Here is a 27,691-nt window from a genome sequence, read left to right on the forward strand (position 1 = left end):
AAACGAATCCCTCAGGAGCACAGCCTGGAGAGAGAAACTCACAACAGGCCCCCTCGCTGGGTATAACCCGTCCCTCGGCACACTGGAAATCTTTACTCCTTTACCCCTTTCTGCCTGTGGCTCACTTATCCCGACCACCCCATAACATGGCTACTTTAATTGGCTTTGGCCAATGAAATAAAAAAAAAGAAATAGCACAGGGGTCGCTCCGATGAAGAGAAAGCACACAATGAAGCAGCAATCTTGAAGTGGGGGACAGCAAGCGCAGGGTAACCCATGAAATTGCACGGACTCTTGAAGTCTACAAGAATAACATACTGGTTTATTTTTTAAAGTGTTTTAAAGTGTTTATTAAAATATTTGTGTTTGACCAATCATTTGCATGTTTGTTCTTAATTAAAACAATTAATTTAAACATCCATCAATGCTTTTTTATTGCGAAGAATGATCTTAATCTTGTATCACTTCTCACTAAAATCAACATGCATTGGCTTTAGAAATACCAAACAATAATCACACTGTAAAACTAATTATTTTAAGTCATTTTAAACAGTCTTGCTTAGTGCATATATGTCAGTGGTCTGCAACCTTTGGCTCTCCAATTGTCTTGAATAGCAGCTCCCATAAACCCTAGCCAGCATAGTCAATGGTGAGGAATAATGGGAGTCGCAGTCCAAAACATCTGGAGAGGCAGAGGTCGTAGTCCCCAGATCTAGGTTCATTAAATCATCATATCAACTGACGTTTTTAAAAGCCACATTCTATTCCCATTTGTCAATTGTTCTAAAAAATAATTGCTTCTAATAAAGTGTATTTAAAAATCTACTTGCAAAAGCTCATCAAGGGTGTAGGCTAGTCTTTTTTATTTTTGGTGTGCAGAAGGGCAACGTTCTTGATACGCAGTTGACCTCCGGCTTAAATCCTCTCATTAGAAACCACTGATATTCTTTTAAACAGACTGCATTAACACAACGTTTACACATTTGTTTCCAGTACCCCTTTAAAGCAGAAACCAAAAAACATCAATCTAATTCCTCTATTTCAATGGAACCGGTCCTACTTTGGAAACTACGCTAATCCTGTTTTTATATGCATTGAACAATGAAGTTCAAAGTGCTTCGAAGCACTTCTTGGGGATTTTTAAGTGCTGATGTACTCACGCCGCTGTTAAAAGGATATTTTTAGGTTTTGCATATGAGATTACATATATTTGTTTCACTTACACCTAAAGTGCTACCCGGCGTTCTTTGGAGCTCCTGACGTTCAAAGGCTGTAATTATGGGGTCTTAAATGGCATGTTCTGCTGCAATAAAACCAGATATATGGCAAGAGAAGGAGGTGTTAAAGATTTAACACACAGCTTTGGTTCTTTTTTATATGACAAAATCCACATGGTCGGGTTGAACATAAGAGAAACATGGTGGGAATGCATTGTGTGATTGTAAGATTATATGATTAGGAGAAATAAGGGAGGGCATGTATCCACTAAGGATCTCAGACTTCCAATACATAGGGATGTATTCTTTTTTGACAAAACAGTTGGGTCTGCTCAGAAGATGGAGACAGATTTGATGCAAGTTGTCATTTTCAATTGGAAGAGAAAAACATACACAATTGGCTAGATGTATAAGAAAGAGAAATAGGCCAATTTTAATGAGACTTAGAGGCAAAGATTACTGGTCATTTATGGCAAAAAGGTTTGGATATTACATATATTACTGATAAATGTGTCCTTTCTTCACAAATTACTAATACACAGATTGAATTATACAAACGGCGTATAACTAGGATTAGAGGCCTACCAAAAGGCAGCTGCTTTCACTGTTTACAGAAAGGGTCCATTCTTCATATAATGAATTGTAAGAGCAAAAAAAAAGGGTATCATTTTTAGTAGAGTATGATGTAATGGCATATCATTAGGTGTCATTGTTTGGATTTCCTGCATTTTAGCTCCATCAGGCGTTTTGCTTTCCTGGAAACAAATGTTGCCAGAATGCAGATGCTGATGAAATGGAATCAGGACCCACCAAGATCCAAACAGTAGCAAAGAGAGGTGGCAGAAAATATGCCACATTTTTAAGGCAACGCACAATCTTAGAAGCCAACAGGCATGTTTGAAAATATGGTGAGTCTTAGGAGACATTTTGAATAGATTTTAATTTTTTTACTATCACTCTTTGGGCAGTCCCTGAATTTAAGATATGTGTATGTTGCTGCTAAATTCATAAAATAGTAATTAAATAACAAAAGCAAATTAATATTAATATAGTCCAATAATAAGTGCTGTATTGTGAGATTACTTCTTTCCCATTAAATGTGAAGAAACGATTCACAAATGTATAACAATATAATTCCATGCAGGACAAACCAACACAATCCAGGTAGGAACAATAAACAAATAGTGGTTATACACACGTGTCCTTGACTACCCTATTTATAAAACAAGTATGGTCTAAACATAACGTACGAAGATCTGGAATGCTTAACTGTTCCTGAAACAATCCGTTTGAATCCCCTAAGTGGGAGAGGGGTTAACTGCAGCACAAACCAGTAACAGAGTGGAGTAACTGTCAAGAGCCATGAGGGACACGTACCACAGTCCTGGGGTTTTACTCTGTAACCTATGTATTCTGCTGAGGTCATTTTGGGTCACTTCAGTGGAACACATGACTACACTGGCACCTGCTTACTTTGTTTAGCAAAAGGCATCTGTAGACATTAAGACATTTGGTAACCCCAGGTGTGTGGCAGAGATCCCACAAGCAAACTATGCCACAGCCACAAAAGGGATACTATGCAAATCAGTGACAATTCAATGCACACGTGTACGTTGTCAGGAAGCTTTTCTGGGATGTAATTGGAGTCATTAAAACTAAAGTGTAAATAAAAGTCCCTAGATCCCATTCCCAACGAAGAAAGAACCCGGCAGAAGAGTACATTTCAGGAAGCAGGAGTACAAGGGTCTGCCAGATGACATCCTTGCTTTATATTCTCACCCCTCATTTAGGTGTGTAAATTAGATAAGTATATTTTAAATTAAAAATAGCAGAAATGCTTATGTTTTTCATGAGTGTTTGGGGTACTTACACGTAGTCAAGTGAAAGGTTTATGGGCTCGCATTTGCCGGTTCGTCTCTTTTTTCCTCCGGCCTTCATTTGGCAAACCCCGTGTGTATTGTAACCAAAGACAGACTTTGGCCCTCATTACGACCCAGGCGTTGGACCATGGTGCTAATAGCACCATGCTCCATGCCGGTAACTTACCGACTCCGCCATGGCGGAATGGGGAATTACCGCCCCATTCTGAGGTTGGCGGGGCGGTAATTCCCCATGCCGCCATGGCCCTTCCCCATTTTTGCCCCATAGGGCTCAAGGGGAATGGGGAAGGCGCTAAGTACAGTGCCACAAATTGCGGCACCGTACTTAGTACCAAGGTCTCTTTGCGGATTGGTTTTTTAACGCCTTCTAAAAGCAGGCGTTAAAGTGCCACCCGCAAATGGACCTCATAATCAGGCGTTAAGGGTTTAACGGCGCCGCCACCTTTTACGGCGCCGTTAACCCCTTAACGCCTGGGTTGTATTGTATTTATATTACAGGAGACAGTGAATTGCGTAACTCTCTAGAAGCAAAAGTTGCAACGTTTCCAAATTGCCTTATCTGTTTGTTCTAAATAATTGTAAAAACAAAACACTTTAATGACTATTAGTTCCAACGTGTTTACATTTTTTTTAAATGATGTGCCTTTGTTTCTTTTATCTGCCACTTGCTTCGTTTGTCTGCACTTCTTCAAATTGCCCGTTCCTTTCCTGGACACTGACACCTGGGAATACAGACTGTGGAAGAATTGTAGGGATACATGTAGCTGAAGATATAGCCCGCATCACAGACGCAGCCTGCGTAGGTGTGGCCTTCACATGTCTCCCGGTTGGTAAACAGGCAATTTTCCTGACATCCAGAAGCGCGTTCCTCATAATGTGCATCCTGCGGACATGAGATCTTGCACTCGCTTTGGAGCACGCATCTCTCCGACTCGTCCGATTCGAAAACGTACCCATCATCGCAGAAGCACCCTTCGACTGCCAACTCAAAGCAAATGGTGTTGGCAATATAAAAAAGATTATCACATGTCCTTGGGCAGATAGTGTCGTACCGAAGTTGGCTGTTGGGTCCACATGCATGCTCTGTGAATGCAAAAATGTTTCAATCAATCAATAATTACTCTATTTTGTCATATAGCCTTAAAGCTATTTGAACACAATACATACACACATGGCCAATAAGATACAGACGACTTGGGCACTTCTGTGAGTTACGAGCACCTGACAAATATAAACACACTGATGATGTTGTTTTACTGCATATACATGAACAATCGTGTGATAAAATACAATGGGCCTCATTACGACCTTGCTGGTCCGTAAACAAGGGTTCTGGGAAGCTTACCAGCACCGTTGTTTCTGGACCGGCATATTACAGGTCTGCCTGAGCCCATGTGCCCGATAGGTCTGACCCTGCTGGGCACAGTGGCCACCGTAGGCAGACCGGTCACAGAAGCACCAACAGCGTTAGCAACAGCGCCTCCATATCCCCAATCCCATAGGGTCCCATGGGACCCCATTCCCATAGGGTCCTATGAGACCCCATTCCCATAGAGTCCTATGGGACCCCATTCCCATAGAGTCCTATGGGACTCTATGGGAATGGGGACTTACATTTTACCAGCGCCTGGGTTGTAATCTCCCAGTGGCACTGGGAAGTCAGGTGCTGGTAAATATTTACGGGTCCGGCAGCAACCCACCTGTAGCACCGGCAGGTTTACCGCCAGACCTGTGATGAGGCCCAATGTTCCCAAAAGCACCACTTCCTGGAACTTACCCACACATGCCTCTCTAACTGTGCCCCCCATACCTCTCCCAGAAAATGTCAATAGCCCAGTCGTCCAAACCAACCAGGACCCCCTGCCCAGTGGCAGATTTAAGGAAAAGGGCCCAGTGGGCCGCACCTGGCAAAGGGCTTAAGTGGGCGGGTCATGGAGGCGGAGCCTATGGTGGTTGAAGTTAATTGCAGTCATAAGTGCACAATGGTGAACTTTCAAGACAAAAGCTTTTTTATTTAAAGTTGTCTTCAGTTACTGGTGTTTAGGGTCTGACTAACTGGAAACAGCTGAGCCTCCTCAGCAGGCTTTGCTATCAATGGTAATATTAGATGATCAAGCCTGAAACTAATGCTGAGAACAAAGATGTTTCAAGGCTAAGGGCACTAGAGAATTAATTACAGTTTATCAAGACCACACAATTTCCTAGAAAAAGGGCTCTAAGAAGGCGTGTTGGATCCAATGTTTGATGACTGACACGCATGAGTACATGGTCGGGCAAGTCTTAAAAAATGAGGGCATTATTAGCATGGACAATGGGAAGACGTGACAGGATGTGACAAAGTACATTTTGTAGGTTTAAAAGGTGTGCACGTTTTATACTTTGCTGACATTATAAGAAACAGGGCTGTTTTCTATGTGTTTGTGATTAATCTTCTGAGGGACTGAGAGGCAAATGCCAGCACTGCACATTCATCTATTTTAAAAGCAGGAATCTGGCATTAAGGCCCATACATTTGTAAATGTACTGTAGGAGTCAAACACATTGAAGAATGAGGCCTCTTTTCCGAGTTTGGGTAACGGCTGTCCCTGCAGCACATGACTGGCCTGATGACCCCCTACGATAGTACATCTTGTTTCTGCTAACATTGTTATGGGCAGGCCCGACTGAAGATGTGTGGGGGCCCATTTCAACATCATGGTTTCCCCCCACTTGCTTAGAGTGGAAAGCAGTCAGAGGCACCCTTGGGGGGGGACACATTATAATGGAGAGAAAGATAAGGATAACAGCCACCAATTATCATGAGCCGGCGAGCCAGCAGGGAGCTGAAACACTGAATGCCCGCTGAATTGCAATCAATCATTCTTTGTAAGCAAGTGGCTGATGTGGAGGAAACAGTGTTGAAAGGTACTAGGTCATAACACTTCTGTTTTCCCCAATCAAAATGACAGCCGGACGGGCTCAAGCCAACACAGATTGTAAGGCGAGCGCTGAAAAGCATAGACTGTAAGCCCCAGAACGTATTTGATATATAAAGGAATATATTGTTGTGTTTTTAGACTGCTGACTGGCAATATGGAGACAGTTGCTGGGGGACCCCCTGAGGCCTGAGGGCCCTTTCATTTGAAAAGGTTGAAAGGCCCTGATGCCGTCCTTGGTTATGGGCGTGAAAAGGGGGTTGCAGGTGGGCAAAAGGGTGGGGCAAGGATCTACAGGACTGTGGCCAATCTATGTCTGTCTATGTCTGTCTCTCTCTCTCTCTCTCTCTCTCTCTCTCTCTCTCATCTCTCTCTTATGACCTAACACAACATTATGTTGTCTGCTTTAGTCTACTTCTTCCCCTTCTCTTTACTTCTCCTACTACTCTTTTCTTCACGTACGGCACTTTCAAATAGTCTAACACTGACATCAAGTACTAGACAATTTTCTTAGAATGCCTGTGACCCCTCCCAAGCCCGACCAGATATTCAGCAACAGCCATCTTTGTGGAAATTGGTGGTCTTTCTCATAGGTGAAGAATGCTGCCCCCACACCACACCCATTTTTACTTTGGGCGATTAGGTGGCAGTTGTGCCACCTATAAGCTTAAACTATTGAATTAGAGTACAGCTAGGGAGATGGCATGTGAGGAGGGAAACAAAGCTTCTAGGTGCTGTTTGGTAATTTGCCCAGTCTTTGACTGCCCATGGCCATGTCGATCCCTGTGGCCATTCCCACCCAGTTCCTGCTCACCCCCCCCCCCGGACACTTCCTCATTGGAACTCTTTGAACTCTGTTCTCAAGCCTTACCATCAAACTTTGCACTCAAAGTGCCTACCAATGTTCTTTTTTAAAGCAGTCTTCTGAGAGTTAATGACATAATTGGACCTGTAAATGGCCAACAGGTGTGATAAAAAGGTCTTAACCAGATCTGCCTTCAGCCGCTCGATTTATAAGCACTCTGTGTGACCTTCAACAAAGTATTGTTAAAACAAGCATTGGCAAAGCTAACAGTTTGGGCTTGTTTATAAGTATTAGGCATTTGCCAGGCACTGCTGCACTGCTATTAGATAAACAGGTACTCACACCATTTTACAGGCGCTGCCATCAATAGCCAGTTAATACCACAAGAGCATAGCCTGGCAAATGCCCTTTCCATGAGTACAAAATAACCAGAAAAAACTGTTGGCATTGCCAATGCTTGTTAAGACTGGCAGGCCGCGCACTCATATACTCTACTGTAGTAGACTGTGGAGCTCTTCTGCTGAATGCATTAGAATTGAAATCTGTTCCTGTTGATATTCCTGGGTGTGTTTTGCTGCTGCATGCGGCTGAACGCCTTAATAGGTGAGTGAATGACAGCAAAGCATGGCTTTAATGCGCATATGCATATGTAGACTAGCCCGTCTTCTCCAAATCCTAGGTATCAAAAGTCTGGAACAACTCTTTCAGCTAACATAACAGAGATGAATTATTAGAGTGGAAGCAATCACTTTCTAATAGCCACAGCTTTAAAACAAATGCCCTTATGTTGTTATGCCAATGAACTGGGATAAGATGGGGGAGAAGTGGTATTCTTTAACCAAATGGGCAGAGTATGGTGAAGGTGCAGAGTCTGGAAAAGGGGTTGTTTAAAGTTGGGGGGGGCACTTAGTTGGATCTAGGGCAGTAGAAAGCCTACATATGCCAATGATCATAGGATAATGCTGGGGGTCCCCAACTGGCCTGGTGTTTACTACTCAATGCGATATGAGGGTGATGAAGGGTGATGAAGGGTGATGGCAGGAGACAGCTGCTGAATTGGAACAGGCATCTGGAACTATTTTCACTCCTTGAACTCTAATACAAAGAAGAGCCATTGCGTCGGTGGCGCCAGTGACGCAGATGCCCGCCCTTGAGCCCTGAAGCATGGAGGAAGTGCAGCGTAGTTGTAAGAACCATGCTGACACTGTCTCAGTGATATTTAAGAACAGTAAGATCTTTCCCTGATAGTTGCACAAAACAGCTGTGAAGGGGCTCGGCTCGGGGATCGGCTGGGCAGGGCATTCTCTCTCCAACTCTCTTTGCAAACCCTGTGCTACTAAAAGTGACTGCCAGTGTCCTTGCTGCTCCAGAGCCGCTGCATTGCTGCTACCCTGTTGCACTTTCTTCATCTTTTTGAGGGTCACTTACTCTACTGAGGACCATGCTAGGCTTGTTCCTGACCGGGGCTTGGATAGTCTTACCAGAGTTAGATGGAGAGTCTCACACAAGGCTCCTAGTGGGTGAGTCGGCTTCGAAAGTGCCTTCACGAGAGCTCCTTCTCCCAGCGCACACTGTGAACTCGCAGTGTTGGTTTTAGCGGGGCTATGTGCGGCTTGTGATCAGCAGAGCATTCTTCTGATTACTAGCAGCGCTGCAGCTGCAACCATGTACTGCAACCATGTACTGCTTCCTCCACAAATTTTCTTTCGATACACTTCCCACTCTACCTGAGACTCAATGATCTGCTCCCCACTGTCTTCCCCCCATGCTGCCAACTGCCCACCCTTCCATGTGAGCTCCCTGTTCCTTTTTTCTCTGCTTCCCACACTGTATTCTTCCCCCTATGATTGTGAAGTGCTCTGTTGCGTCAAGCTAGGTCCGCACTCCAAAATACCCCAATAATAATAACTGCTCAGGCATCATGGGACGTCAGACGAGCTAAAGCAGGAGGCTCTAGCTTCCCCTACATGACAATCAATCAGTGGAACTCCCTTCCTCCCACCTTGAGAGCGGGACCAACATATGAGTATTCAGGAAATCCATGAAAAACTGGTTGTTTTCCTAGTTTGTGATTGTCTGCAATCAGGTCATGTAACTGATGTGCTGCCTTTTTAGTCACATACTTGCTTGCTATTAGTGTGAGTCTAAGGACTTTGTACATGGTGCTCACCCCCTTAGTGAAACCTGCCTGGAGATGGGCCAAGGCATCAACCTCCTCTACTCACCATCAACCACCTCTACCCCCCAAAAATATGAAGATTGATTTAGTTCTAGTTCCTAGAAATGCCTTTGGCCATGACATGTTTTATGCTTGATTTATTATTATTTAATGAAAACACTTTGCTCCTTTTCAGCCTTAATGTCCGGAACCACTCCCTCAGTAACCTCAATTCTCATCACCAGAAAGACCTTGTCCGCTGCCATGTACTGCACGTACCACCCTAGAAGAAATACGATTTGGAAACGCATTCCCTCTCACCATTTTGTTAGCCCCACTCCCAGAAAATGACTGCCTGATCTATATACGAAATGGCAACTTAAGGGACTCATGATTTTTGCATAGAGAAATAAAACCCATTACTTTTTTAAGCGTGGCAAAGAATTTACCGTAACAGTCACCCTGCAGTTTAACTTCTCATAGCAATTTGTTGGGAAATAACATGCAGTGTGTGATGGAACCTGGAATGCAGGGGAGGGAATGTTTACCAATGTTGTTTTATGAAGGTTCTGTTGAAGTTAGGAGAGATGTAAAACAGTGTGGAGACTGTGCTGGGCCGTGTTACCAGATATCCTAACAAACTCTCCAATAAAGCACCCCGTGTGTCATTTCTGTGCTTTATATCAATGGCGACGAGCTGATGAAATGGAGAACAGTAACTAATACATCCCCCGCGTGAGAAACCTACCGGCCAGCCGTGTCTTCAAATGGGGGATGATCAAGGACTTCTGATGGTCTGTCCGTGTGATGTTGCTGTCCCCACCCTCCGGTGGGAGTGACCGCGACTGCAAAGATCAAGTCTCACAGATGACCGAAGCAGAGTTGTTCTGCAGTCCAATATTAAGTTGGGAAGCGCAATTGTAACCGTATCAAAATCATCCACTGCCGGTATTTCTGTGCATTGAGGGCACCCCTAATGGCAGTATAAGGGAATCATCACAGGCACCCATGCATGTGCCATGGTGCGAGATGTAGCATACCAGAGTGAGCGTATGCGCGAAGCCACTTCACCTCAGAGGAAAGGACCTAAACACGTGCCACGGCATGCTGTGGCCATATTAGTTACTGAACATTGCTTTGACAACATATCCTTTCAAACTGGCTATTGTTGTGAGCCGACAAAGGTTTACGATTAGATACATTTATCACACTCTGCCCGCAAGAGAACATTAAACATTGGCAAAACACGACATTTTTTTTTCTCTCATTTATGCGCCACACAAACCAAATGAAAAATGGTGGAAACAAATAAAATATGTGTTTTTGTGCACAGTAGTTAAAAGAACAGCCTCAATTGTGTACTGACTTCAGTTTTTTAATATGGATATGCCATGCATGCCAGGGACAGCCACTTTCAGACCATCCCCTGGCCAAATTAAAATAAAATGGAGCCAATGGCAGAAGGGCTTCCTGAACTATATAAAGACTGTATGTGGAAACTCTCTATATACAGACAGGAAAATCTCTCTATTAATGCATTTCCGAGGGTACAAAGGTCGACAAATTATGACCTCAGGGAAGTAGGAGATGGGGGTGCGCCTAATAAGTTTGAAGTAGCATTATTGAAATTGGATAGACACTTCAACCCTGAAACCAGTACATTCCTGGAATGCTACAATTTTGGGGTATGACTTCAAGAATACAGAGAAAGTGTGGTGGAAATTGTTACAGCCTTACATCATTTGCCATTATCTTGCAAAGGTGGTGAAAGGTTTGACAAACACATTAGAGATCAATTCATGATCCATTGTAATTGCAACAAAATAAGAGAGGAACTCTGGCTGAAAGATAAACCAACCTTAGATGAGGTCCTGGAAATTGCAAGGCTAGTTGACCATTGACTGGCATATGTTGCCAAATTATCAGAAAGACAAAACAAGGATAACAAAGTAGATTTTTTTTAAAGTGTCAGAGAACAGACAGAAAAAGAAGCACAAGTAGAAATTGATTATTAAAAGTAATCCTGACAGCAGAGGCAGAAAGGGCAAGCAGCAGAAAAGAGATGACCAAGTTTGCTTACATAGTGCAAGTTCATCACATCTTGCTGCCTTCCCTAACTGTCCTGGTCGCAAGAATGTATGTGCAAAGTGCAATAGAAAAGGGTATTTTGCAAGTTGCTGTAAAAATGTTAAATGTGCTCAAAAGAAAGTGTTACATGTTGTTGAAGTGGAGGCAGATTCTTCAGAAGATGAGGAAGAACCTACAATAGAAAATATTACATTGAATGTCATACAAAGTCTGGAAGATGATGAACGCGAACAACTGTATGCATATGTGAGTTTGAATGGGAGAGAGGTTTTTATGATGGCTGAATCACGTGCGAAGATATCGTTAATGTCTAAAGATATGTTTGAGCGAGTGGTGGGAGGAAACGGGATGTAAATCCCAGTGGATATAACATGGACAGGATATAGTTACTATGGTGTTTTAAAAGGAAGGTATGCGCAAGGAAATATATATGTAACAAAGAAGGGTGCTACATTATTGGGATGGCATGAGCAAAATAAATTATGAATCAGACTTGATCCTAATTTATCTGATCATGTTTTGCAAGTTGTAGATGGGTCTGTGCCTGCATGGGAAATATTTCATAAGGTATTTGAGAGTGGTGTATTCAAAATTAAAGGGATGAGGCATCAGGTAATACTAAAAATAGGATGTAATCGCATTGCTGCAGAGTCATGATCAGTACCCTTAATATTGAGGGATGGTGTGAAGAGTCAACTTGTGAACTTGCAGAGGCAACATATTATTGAGAGAGCAGGATGGGGTACAATGGATTTCTCTGATTTTGCTGCTGAAGAAGCTGATGGGGGAGTTCAGCCTGTGTGTCAACTTGCGTGAATTGAACAAGTGTGTCATAGTGGATAGACACCCACTGCCAAACACAAATGAGATGTTGACTTTGATTGGGTAGGGGAATGTATTTTCAAAACTAGACATGGCTTCTGTTTATCATCAGATTGGGCTGGAAGAAGAGAGCCGGAAACTGACAGCGTTTATAACCCATGAACAGGTTTTCCAGTTCAGAAGAATGCCATTTGGGATAGTTTCTGCATCTTCTGTGCTTCAGAAAGTGATGGATCGATTGTTTGGTGGAATGAAGTGGGTGTTTTGCTTCCAAGACGATGCCCTGGAGAGTGTGGAGAAAGTGAAAATGAACAGGATGAGATTCTAGAACGGGTTTTGTCTATTCTTGAGAAGAAGGGTGTGTCCCTGAGAAGGGAGAAATGTATGTTCAAGAAGGAGAAGGTTGAATGTCTGGTTCATGAGATTTCTAGTGCTCGCCTAAAGCCCAAGGAGCAGATGGTGAATGACATTAAAAAGTTGTGAGGCCGGAAACAAAAGGGGAAATCAGGTTCTTTTTGGGTATGATTGAGTTTTATTAAAAATGTGTTCCAAATTTCATGGATAAGGTGGTTGAAATTAGGAAAGTCTTAAAGAAAAAGGTTTATCTGAAGTAATGCGTGTGAGACAGAGGTTTTTTTTGCATCAAAGAGGAAATTGATTTGGCAAAGGCATTGACATGTTTTGACACAAGGAGGAAGAGTGACAAGTTGTCTGTTGTGGATGAGCTATTGTACAGTTGGGAGCATGTTGTAGCACCTCTGTATGTTCGCGTGAAGATTATTGAACAAGCGTATGAGGGTCATGTCGGAATCAGCTGTGCGAAGGCCATATTGAGAGGTGAATACTGGTGAGCCGGTTCTGATAGAGAGGTAGAAAGGATATTGGACCAATGTTTGGAATGTAGGAAGTCAGGGAAGGGAGAGGTGGCAAAAACCCAGACCTTGGGGGAAACAGGTGTGCCGTGTAAGGTGTGGGGTGATTTGGCCATGGACATATTGGGATTGGTGGAGATGGGGTGTGGTCGAGGAAAGTACATTGCTGTACTGATTGATTTGATGTTGAGATGGGTTGAATATAAAATTGTGAGGGAGACACTTGGTGATAGAATTGTTGAGTTTTTACAGGAGGTATTCGTGAGGGAAGGCTTACCAAGTAGCTTTCTCACAAACAATGGTTCTCAATTTGTTGGAGGATATTTTCAGGTGTATTTGAGAGAACATTTGATAAGGCATAAAAGGTCAACATTGTACCATCCGGAAGGTAATGGGATGGTGGAACGAACTAACAGGTGCATAGTGGAGGCCATTAGGATGGCTGGTGTGTGTGGTAAATATAGGAGAGTAGGAGTGTAGGAGAGATTATATGGTGAATTTCTTTGCATGCAGAAACAGAAGTGAGTCCTTCTAAACTGGTGAGTGGTCACAAAGCTAATACAAAAGTTGTGCCACCTTGGTTGGGAAGAGTGAGAGAGTCAGACTGTGTGGTGGATGTTCTGAGGGGATGGATGAAGGAAAAGAGTTGGATGTTGAGTGTGGAGATTGGGTGAGAATAAGGAAAGGAATAGTACACAGGAAATGGGATCCTTTATACTCTGAGCTGTTTTGGTGGAAAAGGTGTTGACGGGTGCAGTGAGAGTGGGAGGAGGACAAGTTTGGAATAAGAATAGGATTGCGAAGGTGAAAAAGTAAAGTGTTGTAGGATGGAGAGGTGATGTGTTGTGAAGTGACTTGCAGTGGGTGATAGAACCTGGAATACAGGGGAGGGAATTTTTATCAATATTGTTTTATCAAGGTTCTGTTGAATTCAGTTGGAGAGATGTAATAAAGTGTGGAGGCTTTTCTGTTTGTTGTTACCAGAAATCCTAATAAACTCTCCAATAAAGCACCCTGTGTGTTATGACTGTGCTTTATATCACAACTAAGTGTACTTAAGCAGAGTATAATACATTGCAGCCTGCAATATCTGTATAAAAGCCTGGAAATAATGTTCTTTTTACAGGCTAGTTGTGACATCGCAACTGGCCTGTACTATGAAAATGGCATCACAAGTGCTCCATAATGATTTATGATGCTTCATTTGTGATGTCACAATGCCTCCTGCTTGAGCTAGCAAAGGTCAAAATTCCAGCTGTCACTACAGCAGTTAATTAAAGCGATTCCAAGCTTTTCAAATTCCTTGCTTGTTAAATAGTTTTCTGTGACACTTTCCTGTGATTATTTTCCAAAAAACGGTATATGGTAGAATGTTTAATTTATGCATGGTTGATGTTTAACACATTTGAGCAAGAGGCTGCATGGGTACTATGTGATATGGTCACAGCAGAAATCCCACGCTGAAAGGACAGATTTTTAAAAATATATTTGCACTTTATAAGAGGGGGAGACCACTGAAGCACCCCCAATACTCCCCATACAATTAATAATTATTCTAACCCACCCCCACATATATATCTATGACAAAGGCAAACAATCAAATAAAATAATGTGGTCTTTTTTGCCACATGATTTTTCACAGTCAAACAAAAAGAGGCTGCCCAGGTGCGTGGAGGAATGGAGGGCTGAGGAAGCTATAACCAGGGGGTTGTCCTACCCTCTATGAGTCAAAAGGAATGCAAAATAATTAAAATGCAAACTGGTTTTAGACCCTTTTGGATGCCCATACAGTTGGGGCAGCCATTGTAGGCAACAACACACTCGCTGTTGTTGAACATCAAACTCTTACACATGCGAAAAGTGTCCGCTTTTTATTATTCATAGGCTGATGCTTTTTCTTTTTCAAAATGTTAGGTATTTATATATACACATAACAGTACATGATGACAATTTATAGTGTACAAACACATAGCTGTGTCGAAAATTCAATGTTCCATGTTTACAGATGAATCCACTTATATATTTAGCAGACAACTTGTTAGTAGGTGAGATGTGCCATATGCTTAGGGACAGAAAACACATGCACAACATAAAAAGAACATTGTATAGCAATGACAGTGGATGATAGGCTATCCAATTCTCATTATTTGTCCTTCTATGACAACCAACTTATAGTATTTCTGCTAAAGTTGGGGAAGGAATGTTTTGTTCTTAGAGAGGGTGGGAGTGTGTTCCAAAGCTGAGCCGCCATTATCCGGGAAGCTGCTCCTCCCTGCTTTTTTTAGTTTGTACCTGGGAACTACCAGGCAAGAGGAGTTTTGTCGACCTAGTGAAGCGTGATGAGGATTTTCTCAGTAAGGTATATTGAGGCAGCATGATTTAGACATTTATGGGTTAGAGAAACTGTTTTAAACTGAATTCTATCCCTGATGGAGAGCCATTTATTCTGTCTCCTTGACTCAGAAATATGTACTCTCCTTGATATGCTCAGAGCAGTCCTAAATGCATTATTTTGAAGAACTTGGAGTTTATTGACAACGTGCTTACTTGCACCTAAGTAGATTGCATTGCAATAATCCAATTTTGACAAGATGAGGGCTCTCGCTAGAAAAAGACAACTCTCTTAAGAGAGAAAGGGTTTGCAGGCCTGTATCAACTTGCAGGTGTATGCTGTTGCAGAGGCTGTGGCATTGACTTGTATGCGTAGGTTAAGAGCTGAATCTAGGTAGAAGCCTGGAGTTTTCACCTCATTTGCCACTTTAATATTGTTCCCATCAATGGTTAAAGAGGCATATTTATTATTGAGTTTGTTAAGGTTAGCAGGGGAACCTAGTATCTGGAGCTCCGTTTTATCTTCATTCAGGCTAAGGACATGGGTGGCTATCCAAGCCTCGATGATTAGATACATTTTATTCACTAGGGCTATGTCAGTATCATAGTTTCCCAGATGATCAAGATTGTCAAACTGAGGAATTTGTGAAGATGATATACATTGTCGGTGACATGCAAGAGCCTTGGGGTTCTCCACATGTTATTGGGATAGGGTCGGCTGCCGCAGATGGGGAGAAGACTCTCATGGTCCTATTGTTTAGAAATGATTGGATCCAAGTGATTGCGTCCTGGGAGAAATGGGCTGCTGAGGCAAGGTGATTACATAGCTTTTTATGGTCCACCAGTGAGTGTAGGCAACTCAAGTTCAGAGAGTTGGGCTGGACTGCCCCTTTTGGGGTAGGACTAACCCTGATTTGCATATGGTTTTTCCCCTTCTGTGATGGCTTGGCAGGCTGAAAAACGATGGTCTGGAGGGTTGACCAGAGCTGTGCCTGTGATTATTATTAATTCAAAACCTTCCAGCCATCACCTTTCTGTTTTGCTAAAGTCACCCCGAGTGGGACGGGTATGCCCAGACGTGGGTCCCGAGTCTGCTCCTCACTGATGACACCCAACAAGGCTGAAACATGTCTGGGGATGCTTGTGGTCTCACGCAGAAGTGAGGGACCTAGCAGTTCATGCTGGACTGCCCCTTTTGGGGTAGGTCTAAGCGTTGTTTGCATATGGTTTTTCCCCTTCTCTAATGATTTAGCAGGCTGAAAAACAATGGTCTGGAGGGTTGCCCTGAGTAGTGCCCGTGGTTATGATTAATTCAAAACCTTCCAGCCATCACTTTTCTGTTTTGTTATTGTTACAAGTAAAATCGAATAACCCAAGAAATTTGCCAGTTATGGTGAGCTATGCAACCATAACATGCACCACCACCATGCACTGCTAAGACTAATACCCAGGACATCAAAGATGATGCTGTGAATTTAGGGTAATGTATGAACTACTGTATGTCTCCTGACTTGCATTATTTGCAAATTACCCTTGATTTCATGAAAACATTTACAGGCCGATTCATGGAATAATTAGCGCGGCGCAAGTGGCCCAAAACGTGTGAATCGCAGTGGAATAGCGAAAATCGCAGTGCAAGTGCGAAAATCGCACGAAAAGCAGCGCACATCGATTCATGGAAGGCCGTGCGCGAGAAAACCATCGGATGTGCGATAAAAAAGTGCGCGGCGCACGTTGGCGCACAGGCCATCTAACTGCGTGCGCCAGGTCACAGCGAAAATCGCACAGGCCACAGCGAAAATCGCACATAGCGCGGCTCACGCAAAAAAACTAGGCGTAACACGGGGCGTAACACTCGGAATGGGGAACAACTTGCCAAAATGTGGGCGTCTTGGGGGAAGTACAGGGTACAAGTGCGCGGAACGCCCACACGCTCGCCTACAACACGTATTCATGGAATAGAATAGGGCAAAAGAGCGCACGCTCAAACCAGCGCACAGGCACAAACACGACCGCCACAAGAAAGCAGGCGGTAGCGTCTCTGCACCTGTAAGAAATGTGCGCCAAAAGGTGCGCCAACAAATAGCACCTATATACAGCCATGATGAATGTCCTATACTGTGGCCCTCCATGACAAATGATGTGCAAAGGGGTACCCACAAACACGGACACCCGCTGACAAAAATATACGTGTGCGTGAATACCAGGGTGCGCGGGAAGTCACACACGCGAATTGGCAGGGCATGTGAATTCCAGGGGGTTGCGGCAAGTTCCACACGCGATTTGTCAGGGTACGTGGATTGCAGGGGTGCGCGGGAAGTTCCACACGCGATTTGTCAAGGTACGTGGATTGCAGGGGTGCGCGGGAAGTTCCACACGCGATTTGTCAGGGTACGTGGATTGCAGGGTTGCGCGGGAAGTTCCACACGCGATTTGTCAGGGTACGTGGATTGAAGGGGTGCGCGGGAAGTTCCACACGCGATTTGTCAGGGTACGTGGATTTCAGGGGTGCGCGGGAAGTTCCACACGCAAATTGGCCGTGTACGTGGATTTCAGGGGTGCACGGGAAGTTCCACACGCGATTTGGCCGGGTACGTGGATTTCAGGGGTGCGCGGGAAGTTCCACACGCGATTTGGCCGTGTACGTGGATTTCAGGGGTGCGCGGGAAGTCTCACACGCGAATTGGCAGGGCATGTGAATTCCAGGGGTTTGCGGGAAGTTCCACACGCGATTTGTCAGGGTACGTGGATTGCAGGGGTGCGTGGGAAGTTCCACACGTGATTTGTCAGGGAACGTGGATTGCAGGGGTGCGTGGGAAGTTCCACACGCGATTTGTCAGCGTACGTGGATTTCAGGGGTGCGCGGGAAGTCTCACACGCGAATTGGCAGGGCATGTGAATTCCAGGGGTTTGCGGGAAGTTCCACACGCGATTTGTCAGGGTACGTGGATTGCAGGGGTGCGCGGGAAGTTCCACACGTGATTTGTCAGGGTACGTGGATTGCAGGGGTGCGCGGGAAGTTCCACACGCGATTTGGCCGTGTACGTGGATTTCAGGGGTGCGCGGGAAGTTCCACACGCGATTTGGCCGGGTACGTGGATTTCAGGGGTGCGCGGGAAGTTCCACACTCGATTTGTAAGGGTACGTGGATTCCAGGGGTGCGCGGGAAGTTCCACATGCGATTTGGCTGGGCACGTATATGACAGGGGTACGCGGGAAATTCTACACGCAATTTGGCTGTGTGCTCCCAGGTATTCCCTGTACACCCTCCACGGCCCCTGCAGGCAGCACACACCAAAGGGGACTACCCTGCACACCTGCTCATGTCACCCAGCACCCCCACCCCCCAGCATCCAGGGGCACCCTCCACCAGGCCCCCACTCATGTCTCCCACCACCCCCACCCCCCAGCCACCAGGGGCACCCTCCACCAGGCCCCCACCCATGTCTCCCACCACCCCCACCGCCCAGCCACCAGGGGCAGCCTCCACCAGGCCCCCACTCATGTCTCCCACCACCCCCACCCCCCAGCAGTGCAGGGGCAGCCTTCACCAGGCCCCCACTCATGTCTCCCACCACCCCCACCCCCCAGCAGTGCAGGGGCACCCTCCACCAGGCCCCCACCCATGTCTCCCACCACCCCCACCGCCCAGCCACCAGGGGCAGCCACCACCAGGCCCCCATTCATGTCTCCCACCACCCCCACCCCCCAGCAGTGCAGGGGCACCATACACCAGGCCCCCACCCATGTCTCCCACCACCCCCACCCCCCAGCCACCAGGGGCAGCCTCCACCAGGCCCCCACTCATGTCTCCCACCACCCCCACCCCCCAGCATCCAGGGGCACCCTCCACCAGGCCCCCACTCATGTCTCCGACCATCCCCACCCCCAGCCACCAGGGGCACCCTCCACCAGGCCCCCACCCATGTCTCCCACCACCCCACCCCCCAGCCACCAGGGGCAGCCTCCACCAGGCCCCCACTCATGTCTCCCACCACCCCCACCCACCAGCAGTGCAGGGGCAGCCTCCCCCAGGCCCCCACTCATGTCTCCCACCACCCCCACCCCCCAGCAGTGCAGGGGCACCCTCCAACAGGCCCCCACCCATGTCTCCCACCACCCCCACCCCCCAGCCACCAGGGGCACCCTCCACCAGGCCCCCACCCATGTCTCCCACCACCCCCAGCCACCAGGGGCAGCCTCCACCAGGCCCCCACTCATGTCTCCCACCACCCCCACCCACCAGCAGTGCAGGGGCAGCCTCCCCCAGGCCCCCACTCATGTCTCCCACCACCCCCACCCCCAGCAGTGCAGGGGCACCCTCCAACAGGCCCCCACCCATGTCTCCCACCACCCCCACCCCCCAGCCACCAGGGGCAGACTCCACCAGGCCCCCACTCATGTCTCCCACCACCTCCACCCCCCAGCCACCAGGGGCACCCTCCACCAGGCCCCCACTCATGTCTACCACCACCCCACCCCCCAGCAGTGCAGGGGCACCCTCCACCAGGCCCCCACCCATGTCTCCCACCACCCCCACCCCCCAGCCACCAGGGGCAGCCTCTACCAGGCCCCCACTCATGTCTCCCACCACCCCCACAAACCAGCCACCAGGGGCAGCCTCCACCAGGCCCCCACCCATGTCTCCCACCACCCCCACACCCCAGCAGTGCTGGGGCAGCCTCCACCAGGCTGCCACTCATGTCTCCCACCACCCCCACCCCCCAGCCACCAGGGGCAGCCTCCACCAGGCCCCTACTCATGTCTCCCACCACCCCCACCCACCAGCAGTGCAGGGGCAGCCTCCACCAGGCCCCCACTCATGTCTCCCACCACCCCCACCCCCCAGCAGTGCAGGGGCACCCTCCACCAGGCCCCCACCCATGTCTCCCACCACCCCCACCCCGCAGCCACCAGGGGCAGCCACCACCAGGCCCCCACTCATGTCTCCCACCACCCCCACCCCCCAGCAGTGCAGGGGCACCGTCACCAAGGCCCCCACCCATGTCTCCCACCACCCCCACCCCCCAGCCACCAGGGGCAGCCTCCACCAGGCCCCCACTCATGTCTCCCACCACCCCCACCCCCCAGCATCCAGGGGCACCCTCCACCAGGCCCCCACTCATGTCTCCCACCACCCCCACCCCCCAGCCACCAGGGGCAGCCTCCACCAGGCCCCCACTCATGTCTACCACCACCCCCACTCCCAGCAGTGCAGGGGCACCCTCCACCAGGCCCCCACCCATGTCTCCCACCACCCCCACCCCCCAGCCAACAGGGGCAGCCTCCACCAGGCCCCCACTCATGTCTCCCACCACCCCCACCCCCCAGCAGGGCAGGGGCACCCTCCAGAAGGCCCCCACCCATGTCTACCACCACCCCCCAGCAGTGCAGGGGCACCCTCCACCAGGCCCCCACCCATGTCTCCCACCACCCCCACCCCCAGCCACCAGGGGCAGCCTCCACCAGGCCCCCACTCATGTCTCCCACCACCCCCACCCCCCAGCCACCAGGGGCAGCCTCCAGCAGGCCCCCACCCATGTCTCCCACCACCCCCACCCCCCAGCAGTGCAGGGGCACCCTCCACCAGGCCCCCACTCATGTCTCCCACCACCCCCACCCCCCAGCCACCAGGGGCAGCCTCCACCAGGCCCCCACTCATGTCTCCCACCACCCCCACCCCCCAGCCACCAGGGGCAGCCTCCACCAGGCCCCCACCCATGTCTATCACCACCCCCACCCCCCAGCCACCAGGGGCAGCCTCCACCAGGCCCCCACTCATGTCTCCCACCACCCCACCCCCCAGCAGTGCAGGGGCAGCCTCCACCAGGCCCCCACTCATGTCTCCCACCACCCCCACCCCCCAGCCACCAGGGGCAGCCTCCACCAGGCCCCCACTCATGTCTCCCACCACCCCCACCCCCCAGCCACCAGGGGCACCCTCCACCAGGCCCCCACCCATGTCTCCCACCACCCCCACCCCCCAGCCACCAGGGGCAGCCTCCACCAGGCCCCCACTCATGTCTCCCACCCCCCCACCCCCCAGCAACCAGGGGCAGCCTCCACCAGGCCCCCACCCATGTCTCCCACCACCCCCACCCCCCAGCCACCAGGGGCAGCCTCCACCAGGCCCCCACCCATGTCTCACACCACCCCCACCCCCCAGCCACCAGGGGCACCCTCCACCAGTCCCCCACCCATGTCTCCCACCACCCCCACCCCCCAGCCACCAGGGGCAGCCTCCACCAGGCCCCCACCCATGTCTCCCACCACCCCCAACCCCCAGCCACCAGGGGCAGCCTCCACCAGGCCCCCACTCATGTCTCCCACCACCCCCACCCCCCAGCAACCAGGGGCAGCCTCCACCAGGCCCCCACCCATGTCTCCCACCACCCCCATCCCCCAGCCACCAGGGGCAGCCTCCACCAGGCCCCCACCCATGTCTCCCACCACCCCCACCCCCCAGCCACCAGGGGCACCCTCCACCAGGCCCCCACCCATGTCTCCCACCACCCCCACCCCCCAGCCACCAGGGGCAGCCTCCACCAGGCCCCCACCCATGTCTCCCACCACCCCCAACCCCCAGCCACCAGGGGCAGCCACCACCAGGCCCCCACCCATGTCTCCCACCACCCCCACCGCCCAGCAGTGCAGGGGCAGCCTCCACCAGGCCCCCACTCATGTCTCCCACCACCCCCACCCCCCAGCCACCAGGGGCAGCCTCCACCAGGCCCCCACTCATGTCTCCCACCACCCCCACCCCCCAGCAGTGCAGGGGCACCCTCCACCAGGCCCCCACTCATGTCTCCCACCACCCCCACCCCCCAGCAGTGCAGGGGCAGCCTCCACCAGGCACCCACCCATGTCCCCCTGCACCCAGGTCCTCACAATCACCAACCATGTGCGTAATGGTCAGCCTCCACAGCCAAAAGGCCCTACCAAGTAACCCATTCACCCACATGGAAATGGAAATTACATGTTACACCCCCAACGTACATAAAGCAAATGAACCCATGTCTGTCAAACACAATGGTTGCAAATGAATTGGAAAACACCCAACATGACATGCATGAAACCAATGAGATGATACCACACAGTGAAGTATGAAAACAAAATTGTATTAAAAAAATATGAATGCAAATGAAATGAAACAAACTACAATGCCAATGAAAAACAGAAAAGGTGCATGTCCGTCCCAAAAAATGAAAAACACCAAATCCAAAAAAAATGTACTTCAAAGTCACATTAAAAATGAAATCAATCCGACAGAAAATAAAAAAAAAACAAACACCATTGCTCCATGGAGAAGAAATAAAAAATTTAAAAATAAAACAATCCAATAAAGAACTGTGTACAAAATATCCAAGGGTCCATGAGCCCAACTGAACAAAGGAAACCTACAAAAAACCCTAACAAAAATGCAACTATATACAAAAAGTGGAGCTGTGTCCGTCGACTCAAAATCATAAGAATAAACAAATGAAACCTAAAACTAAAGAACTATATACAAAGGCGGCGGGTAAGTCCAGCGGCTCACTCCGTAGTGTACCGGGCCAGGGCATCATCAAACTCCTCGTCTATGTCCCGGAGGCGGTCCTGTTCCATGGCCCCGAGGGTCCGCAGGGACGATGCCATCTGCTCCTCCAACCCCCTGCGGATTGCCTCGAGGGACCTCCGCATGGAGTTCTCCGCCCTGACCATCGTGAGCCGCTCCTCTTCCGCCCGCCGCCGCTCTGCACCTATCTGCTGGCCCAACCGCAGCCACACGGAAGACACTTCCTGTCCTGGGTCCTCCTGCCCTCCGGCCAATGCCTGCCCCTCCGATGTTGATGGCCCCGAGCCATGATGCCTCCCACGTTGACTCTGCTGCTGCCTCCGACGCAACTGCCTCTGCCAGCACGACGGCATCCAGGCTGATGGAATCCACCGACGCCGTCGTGCACGTGCCCTGCCTGATGATGCCGGCACATCCTCCATCTGCTGGGGTACAGTTGCTGTGGTGTCCACCCCTGCTTGACCTCCGACTCCCGACTGTGGCAGGGATGGGATCCCCACCGAGCTGGCTGCATAGGTCAGGGCAGGTCCACAGAGGGCCCTGGTGGCATCTGGGCCGGAAGACGGCAAGGAGAACGACCGGCGTATAGCCTCCACAGAGGAGGAGAGGGCCGCCAGATTGGCCGACACATGCAGGAAACCCCCGAACATGGAAGATCCCAATTGGGCCACGTCGGCACGGTGCTCTTCGTGATGATGTGCGTGCTCCTCCCGGGAAGCACGCACGTCATCACGAATTGCACCCGCGCGCATCGCAACCCCAATCAGGACCTTCTCCATACGGACACGGGTCCCCTCGTCCGCAGGTGGAGGGGAGTCAGGTGACATGGACATCCCCTCTACCTGCGGACGGGCCTGGGACGGGGCAACCCTGCTGGTGCATGGTGGTGCACTCACAGGGTCAGGGACAGCGACATGCACAGGCCCCTCCACGGTGACCTGTGCTGCCTCCTGCCCCTGGCCCTGGACTGCACCACTTGCACCAGCAGGGATGCCCCCACCAGGCCCCATGTGTGCCCCTGTGGCGGCCTCCTCCTCCTCTGTGGAAACCACCAACCTGGATGGCTCCTCACCGTCTTCCACCGTAGCAGGCCCCTGTGGGGGCTTACCCACCCCTTCCGCTGCAGCCGTGGGGGCATCCCCGCCGCCTTGCTCCACAGCGCCATCTCCGCCCTCTTCTTCACTAGCCGCTGCGTAGAGGGAGACAAATAACACAAGCATCAGGGTACTGTACAATGGTCCCCTAGACAGGAAGCAATAGCAGATGAGTACCACTGCCAAAGTACACTTCCATCATGTCCCTCCACAACACATGGGTCAGTCCAGGCAAAACACACACAGTAACAGGCATGGTGCATGCCATGGATATTTCCATACATGTCCAATGGACTCTTGAAACATACAATGATATGGAACTCACATGCATCATGGGTCATGCCTATCACATGCACACACTTCACCTCAGTCACATCCATCTGGCCCCATACACCCCAAACACAGCGGATACAAGAGTAACTAGGCTGCATCAGTGAATCTGTGCATTGTCACACACATGTGTCATGCATCCATGGCATGCACAAGTCACAGACACGCAGGTCAGGCACACAGACATGGCTACCATATATGTACCTGGCATCAGCACCCATACCTCACCCCCACCCATGTCCAGGAACAGAGACTGGCATGCTCTCATGTTTAAAATCTGCATAGGGCTCCCCATGTGGCATTTAAACACATGCAACAACCATGTGGTTCACACATCACTGGTCGCATATGCATTACCATGATGTCCCTGCACACATACATGCATACATGGCCTATGTCACACATAGAGGCAAGTATCAGAGAACCAGCACACCGCAACGTGCCCTTTCTCACACAGCAATGCTTGGACACTTACCGCTCAACTCCAGACGGGTCTCCCTCTCAAGGATCTGGGCGTGGAGCGCTGGGCGTACGCGTTCCAGGACCCTCATCTGGATGGAACTCATGCGGCCCTGGCCCCCCTCCACGAGGCGCCGGGCCTTCACGAGGGTCCTGGACCTCAAGTCCTCCCAGCGCTTCATGATCTTCTGGACGTCGCGGGTTGCCACCCCCTCCGCGTTGATGGCAACCACACAGTCGGCCCAGATCCTCTCCCATCCTTCCTTGCTGGCACGGGACGATCCAAAGAGGGCATCATACTGCCCCACGACATGCTCCACCAGGACACCAACTTCGGTGGCAGTGAAGCTGGTGCCCCTCTGGCCTGGGGTTGCCACTGGTGCCAGATGTGGAAGTGCCCGACATGGCAACCCCAGAGGCAGGTGTGGGTGGGCAACTGGGTCCTGGGGCTGGGCTGTGGAGCGATGTAATCCCAGTCGGGAGTCTTCAGTTCCAGCAGGGGTGGACACCGCAACTGGACCCCTGCAGATGGCTGATGTGCAGGCACCAAATGGCAGGGCATGGTGGCAGCAGGCAGGCAGGCAGCAGCAGATGGCACGTGGGAGGCTGCTCGAGGCACTGGGGGGCAGTAATTCGGCCTTCTGGGCAGGAGCGTGGTCTTCCGTGTGTTTTCGCGTGGCCACTTGATACGGAGTGATTTGGCACGTGAAAATCCTGCACGTCAGCGTGAAATTCGAGGAAAGGCCCTTAGCGCGTAAGCGCGTCAGCACGCATACGCGATTCTATTGGACCAAAGGCCCTCAGCGCGTAAGCGCGTCTGTGACGTGACCCGCACGGGTGTTTCCCACACAGCACGTGATGACAGAGCACACGTGGAAAGACTGCACGTCAGAGTGTCATCGCGTGTAATTGGACGGCACGTCAGAGTGTCATCGTGTGTAATTGGACAAAAGTGCGCTCACACGCGATTGGCCTATGTACGTGTATTTCAGGGGTGTGCGGGCACTTACACACGCAAGTACGTCAGCGCACCTGTATCCCGGGGTGCACGGGAATTTCCACACGCTATTGGACTGGGTACTGGATTTCAGGGGTGACGGGTCACACGGCCGCCTACAACACGCGCAATGCATAAATTTGCGCGCTAACAAAATAACAAGCTCAGACCCAGGATGAACATACCGTTCCTAGCAGCAGTGGGCGTGGGCTACCAAAGGAGGAGGAGGAGGAGGAGGATAGTCAGGGCCAGAATATTCACACCCAGAACCAGCCTTTTCGGGATGCCTGGTGTATGGGAGATACAGGTTTCGACCACACATAATACTGGACCTGGTGAGTGAGTGGGAGGATGACCTCACATCACCCACCCTGTGCTCCCAAGCACTCAGCCCCCTGGAGAAGGTCCTCAATGTACTGCACTTCTTAGCCACTGGATCATTTCAGCGGACAAGTGCCATAGTGGGTGGGGTATCACAGGCCACCCAGTCACGCTGCCTACACCAGGTCTTGAACATCATCGCTGCACGCCCATCAGTCCGCAGGCACATACACCTGCCCAGAACACCTGCAGAAAGGCATGCTGCCGCCCTGGATTTTTATGGTGTGGCACGATTCCCCAAAGTGCTAGGTGCTAGGTGCCATCGACTGCACCCATGTGGCTCTACGTCCCCCCAGGGCATCAGAGCACATCTATAGGAACCGCAAGCACTGGCATTCCATCAACGTGCAGGTAGTATGTAATGCCAAGGGAATCATCACCTCAGTATATGCCAACTATCCCGGTTCCACCCACGACAGCTTCATTTACTGAATGTCCACCCTAAGCCGGGACCTAAAAGCTGGGCAGCATGGCGATACATGGCTGCTTGGTGAGTATGAATGCCACTGCACATGCATGCATGTCAGATACTGAGCAAGGTCACAACCCCACCAATGATACCAATCACCACCTCCACAGGGGACAGTGCCTACCCTCTCAGCCCCCACATGATGACGCCAATTCGGAACCCCACCACGCCACCCCAGGTAAGATATAACACAGCCCACATTACAACCCGGGGCATAGTGGAGCGCACATTCTGAGTGCTAAAGTCACGCTTTCGCTCCCTTGACCGTTCTGGCGGGCAGCTGTTGTACGCTCCCCCAGTAGTGTGCAGGATCATAGTGGCAGCATGTGTCCTGCACAACGTTGCAACACGCCGGGGCCTGGCCGTGGACATGGTGGTGGCCCCACATCCCCAACCACATGCACAGCCACTGCACATGGGAGGGGAAAGGGCACGGGGGGAGGCAGCCCGTACACAGCTAGTGGCTAATTACTTCACATAGAAATCACACCCCTGTGGAGTGCACACTGCCCTGGCACATTCCATCTGACAATCAATGATGACTCAACCTGACACTGATCCTGAATGTCTGGAGAATCAACCGTGAAAACCATATCAGCCTGAGATTGTTCACCTGGAAGTGTTACAATGTGTGCATCCCTACCCGCACAGACACCACCAATGCAGTTTTGTGAAGAAACACATTCAAGCAGCTAAAATGAATACCCACTTGCAAAATGCAACAAGAGGACAGTGCCATGTCAGCCAACCCATCCCCAGCACCGCCACACGACACACCATGCCATGTCATGCTATTTGCAGGTAAACAAAGTAATCCCCACAACATGACACTAGTGTCACAATGTACAGTGTCCCTATTTGAAACTTGCAACACCTGAAATGCTCACAGTAATGCAGGACCAACAACAAACCTGAGCAGGTACTACCATTAACATGACATCACAAATGTAATAAATTAGTAGTCTCACCACCTGGAAATGCCTGCACTCCCACCACTACCAACTGTGCAGTGTTGGCGCCATGTAGAGTTGTAGGTGCACTGCTGCCAACATGGACCCCATCTCCAAACTAGAGGGCCTTGTGTAGACATGAGGAAGGGACCTGCAAATTGGGAGGTAGACACAGATGATGAGTTACACATCAATGCAACATGCAGTGTACAACACAACAGCAATATGCACTAGGAATGTATACACAGTATTGACTAGACTACCCACACATGTAGTGGGAGTCCAATGTCACCATGTACGTCAATGTCACTTGGGCACACCCTTTGCAAGCCCATGGAAACGGGAAACAGGAGGGGTGTGTGTGACTC

General features: G+C 49.8%; 1 long non-coding RNA gene across 1 annotated transcript in view; it reads right to left on the reverse strand.

Annotated features, from left to right (window-relative positions):
* Positions 1-1,619: 1,619 nt before the first annotated feature.
* LOC138452102 (uncharacterized) overlaps positions 1,620-27,691 on the reverse strand; it is a 40,761-nt gene continuing 14,689 nt past the window's right edge. The window contains exon 2 of the long non-coding RNA XR_011260201.1: positions 1,620-4,180. This is a non-coding gene — a long non-coding RNA (uncharacterized lncRNA). The remainder of the gene's footprint in view (positions 4,181-27,691) is intronic.

Source organism: Ambystoma mexicanum, chromosome 1p (assembly GCF_040938575.1).
Source record: "Ambystoma mexicanum isolate Mex_15411 chromosome 1p, UKY_AmexF1_1, whole genome shotgun sequence".
Classification (NCBI taxonomy): domain Eukaryota; kingdom Metazoa; phylum Chordata; class Amphibia; order Caudata; family Ambystomatidae; genus Ambystoma; species Ambystoma mexicanum.